This window comes from Ipomoea nil, unplaced genomic scaffold (assembly GCF_001879475.1).
Source record: "Ipomoea nil cultivar Tokyo-kokei standard unplaced genomic scaffold, Asagao_1.1 scaffold1262, whole genome shotgun sequence".
In the NCBI taxonomy this organism is placed as follows: domain Eukaryota; kingdom Viridiplantae; phylum Streptophyta; class Magnoliopsida; order Solanales; family Convolvulaceae; genus Ipomoea; species Ipomoea nil.
This window is the reverse complement of record NW_017617690.1, coordinates 830,563-835,369: the sequence shown is the minus strand read 5'-3', so window position 1 is coordinate 835,369 and position 4,807 is coordinate 830,563. Positions and strand designations below refer to the sequence as shown.

Here is a 4,807-nt window from a genome sequence, read left to right as displayed (position 1 = left end):
AATTTGGTACTTTTCTTCTTTATGTACAGATTTTCCACTGTATGATTGTTTGAGTAGTTTCCTGTATTGGGATTTCTTGTATCTATTGAATCAATTTGGTACTTTTCTTCTTTATGTACAGATTCATAAACATATGATTTCTTCATCAGTTATGCAGTTCAGTTCAATGATTTGTCTCACTTCTACTCTGCATGGATCTGGTATCATTTTAGTGGATAGTAAATTGTAACTCAAAGGATGTGTAAGGCTGTGATTTTTTATTTTTTATTTTTTATTTTTTATTTATTTTTTAATTTTAATTTCGGCATGTAGGTTTAGGCAGGGGTGGTATGGTAAATATATGTTAGTTTTAATCTTTTTAATATTCCTGTGATTTTGGAGAATGAATTTATTTTATTTTAAATCTTGTTATTATTTTATGATGATGATGATGTTATGCTTGATTTTGATAAAATTGGACTTTATTACTCATGTACTTCTTTTTTTTTTTTTTTTTTTTCTACATAAACGGGAATATTTACGCTGGAATTTGAAGGATAATCTCGTATCGAAAGGAGCGAGAGACATTCGGGGGATAAGAACTTTGGTTCCTTCATGTGTCCCATTAACTATTCTTGCTTCGACAATATGATCTACCAATCTTGTGATGATGGTTCGCGTCTCGTTACAAACACCAAGAGAGTGGTCTACCTATGTTCCGCAATAACATAACAGGTGCAACGACCTTTAATGTCAATGAATGATTATAAAGACCCGACAATCTCATACTATTTAAGAATCCAGGAGTGTGTACTTCTAATAGATTTTCACCGTCTGATTCTGCTTTACACAAAGAGTCACAACTTAAATATATTCGTCCTTCTGCAGTATTCATGTCGCACATGTACTGATTAATTATTTTGATAACTGATTCATTGGAATTTCCTTCACTCTCAGAACTAGATTATATTTGAGTAGACGAGGAGGTTCGAGAGTTTACCTCATCATCGTTGGCCATCAGACATAGATCATTTTCATCTTCCTCTCGGTTAAACAAACACATGAGTCCCTTTTTAGCTTCTGAACTTTCGCTATCTGAGCTGGAGCTTGATGTGCTCTCTTCGGGTTCAGCCACTTTACGACCATTGATTTCCTTCTTCTCTTGTGTCGTGACTGATTGGACTCTTGTCGTGTGTTTCCTCTTTTCGATTCGGGTGCATCCTTTCTTCCGGTTGGAGAGCTTCTGCTGGATTCCTTGTCCTAGTATTTGCGGACAATGGGATGGGGACAGTTTTCCTTGAAGTTTCCCGGCTTTCTGCAATTGTAGCATAGCACTTGATCTTAGCTTCCTCCGTCTCCATTTTCTTGGGATAGGACAATCTTTCTGCTTGCCTTCGGTTTGAGGAACTTGGGAATGTTTGCAGCTCTTAAAAGTTGTTCTTTCTTATGAACCTTTTAAACTTTCGCACAAATAAAGCAAACTGTTCGTCAGATAAAAATTCAGATGGGTTAGAAGTTGACCTACTTGAAGTAGAAGTTTGTTGACTAGCTGCAAGCGCGTTATTTCTGGTTTCTGGTTCTTCAATTTCCTTGGGCTCATTCTCGAACTAATAAGCTTTGAGGTCGCTGATGATTTTAATCGTTTGAGTGGATTTCAGATCTCGATGATCTCTCATAGCGGTCACTTTCATGTCCCATGCTTTCGGTAATCCACGAAGAATCTTCAGGTTGATCTCCTTCTGAGTTGGTTCTTTGCCAAGGTCAGAGATGTCTACAAGAAGCTTTAGTAAACCGAAACTCCATTTCGGCGATTGTTTCATTTGGAAGCATCTTGAAGTCTTCAAATCTCATCATGGAAATGGTTAGCTTGTTGTCCTTTTCCTGTTCACTCCCTCACCTAGATTCATGAGGGTATCCAATATCTCTTTGGTTGTTTTACACTTTCTCACTCTTGGAAACAATGAATCGTCCAGAGACTTATATAGGATGTCACGCACAACGTTGTTAAGGTTTGCTCTCGTCTTCTCTTCTGAAGTAAGCTGAGAGTTAGGTTCCGGAATCATCACTTGAGGATCCGGTCCTTGAGCTGCTGCTTGCGTGTTCACCATTGTTCTCACAATGGGTCCATCTTCAATGACATCTCACATCTCATCATGCATGGCCGAAAGATGTGCCTGCATTCTCAGTTTCCAGTCATCAAACTTAGATAAGTTGAAAGCAAGAGGTCTAGACCTATTTCCATGATTTTTTCCATTTTTATAAAAATGTGCAAAGATCAAAATTGAGATTTTAAGATTTTTGAGAAGGGTTCTACTAGGCAGTAAATGCAAAGCGTTTACTGTTCAATGCAACTGCTCTGGTACCACTTGTTGGTCCCGGTAGGGTCGAAAGATAGTCTAGAAAGGGGGGGGGGGGGGTGAATAAACTATACTCGAATTTAAGAAACAATTCCTTTCGAAAGTTATACGCAGCGGAAAAATGTATGTTTGTTTTAAATTAAAGTTTGCACAATTTGATTATGGAAATCTTAGGGTTTAGTTAATATGAATGCAATGCCAGATAGATAGTTAAGCAAAATTAATGAGAGAGTGAGAGAGAGATTTTTATAGTGGTTCAGCTGTTAACAAAGCCTACTCCACTCTTCTTTCACAACTCGTGAAAGGGTTTGCACTATCACTCCTAGTACAAACTAAACAAGCTAGTTTCCTTAATCACTAAGCCGGACAGCTACTTGTGTAGGTTTTTCAACTCCTCGAGTTTACTCCGCCTCTATCAACTTCTTCTTCAGAATTGAGGGCTGGAAAGAATTGATGTTGTTCTCCAACTCGTGAAATCTTCGATTACAAAATGCAAGATTTCTCTGTGTTGTAAAGCTTGAAGACTAGATGATCTCTCTTTTTAAAACACTTCACAATAGCACACTAGTTTGAAAGCATGTAGGATGGCACTTTAACAAAAGCTTTTGTAGATAGAGATTGAGTGAAAAACCAGCACATTCTTCAGTGGTGAAGAGGGGTATTTATAGGTGAGGAAAAATTCATCCGTTGGAGGTAGATGAAAATTCAAACCTATTAACCAGTGTGTAATAACCACTGGCATGAAACATTTAATTCGGCTGTACTGTGTAGCCGTTGGTGGCAAAAGTTGCGTGTCCTTTTGTCCTTTTTCACTGACAAGGGTACTAATCATTTAATGCTTCTTGGTTTTTGTGAATATCATTCCTAGGACTCCATTTGTCTAGCATGATTGCCCAGCTTTGAGACATAGACAAGTGATAGGGATATACGCCCGGGCTCCAGGCGTATGGCGGTCGGTAGCTGCCCGGCCGTCCTACTAGGGCCCAGCAACCCGACCCGACCGTCCGGAACCGGGGACCGACTGAACCGCCCGAAGACCGTGCACTTGGCAGACCGACCCACCGGTCCCCATCGGTCGGTGTCCGGTCGTATGGGCGCCTCTGAACTGAAAGGGAGTCAGATCCTAAGCGCCGCGTGGCGGGCAGTCACACGGCCTGCGGTGGCGCCCGGTGCATGTTTGCCACGTGTAGGCCATGCCGGAAGCCCGGAGGTACCTACTTTTGGGCCCTATAAATAGCGCATTAAATGCATCGTGAAAGGGACTTTTGGCACGAGACAAGACGAGAGCTTCCCGACTAGACACTGGGAACCCGGGCCTTGTCCACGCCTGTATAAATACACCACCCAGTATAAGCAATATCATTTTGGCGCCGTCTGTGGGGATCGAACTAAAAGTCGCTCGGCATAAGCGAAACCGATCCCTCAAAATGTTCCCGTTCATGGATTTCAACAACGACATAGAAGCTGAAGAGAGCTCCCCTGACCTCCGCTCGCAGATGAATCCACGAATGGACCTTAATACACCACCGGGGAGAGGACTAACCCCAGACCCGGTCAACTTCATCCAACCGGGATTAGCATTCCCGGGCGTGGTAGGACAGATGCCGTTCCAGTACCCGATGTACCCCGCCGGAGCTCAGTATCAGTGTAACACCCCGTGTTACGGCCTTCAATCCCAGATTAATTATTTAATTAATCCCGTTAATAATAATTAAATATGATTCAATTCGGTTAGGTTTCCCTTTAATTAATTAATATGGTCCACTATGGACCCTGGGCCCTCATCCACCCAACCCCTAGTCCAAAAAGGAATAGAGTTAGCAAGCCTATAGTAATTGGATCCTAAGTAAGACTCTTAGATATATAAATAGGGAACTTAGGAGGCACCTAGAACCCCCACCATAATAATCTCTCACCACACCAAGAATCCCAAGAATTCCCCTAGGAGAAATCAAGAAAGAAGAAAGCTTAAAGAAAGACCCTTCATAGCCAAGGAATTAATTAAGGCTAAGAGGTAACCCATGTCTCAACAAAACCTATTCTCATAGCTATGATCCCCTTTTAGGATTTCCTCCATATTCTTGTGTGATTGATGATTCGTTATGTTGATCTTGATAATCGGTGTTATGATTCCATGGGTGATCTTGATGATCTTGAGAGGTTCTTGATGATTATATGGTGTTCTTGATGTTCTTGATAATTATGTGGTGTTCTTGATGATTATATGTTGTTCTTGATGTTTATACCGAATCTTGATATTAGAAGATGAATTGTGTTCTTGTTGATTTAAAAGTAATTAGAACCCTAGGTTGTATTGTGGAACTCGTATGGTATTACTCTTGGTATATTGGGTGGGAATTCGCATGTTTGGGTGTTGATTATGTTTAGGAAAGCATGATAGGTTATGTGCCGTATGTTCTTGCTTTTGGATTCGTTAATTGCCTACGTATTGTTGTCAATTGCGTTTGAAA

The 4,807-nt window shown here is 40.7% G+C and overlaps 1 pseudogene; it reads left to right on the top strand.

Moving 5' to 3' along the window:
• Nucleotides 1–4,807, top strand: part of LOC109184440 — a 96,390-nt pseudogene that overhangs the window by 63,243 nt on the left and 28,340 nt on the right.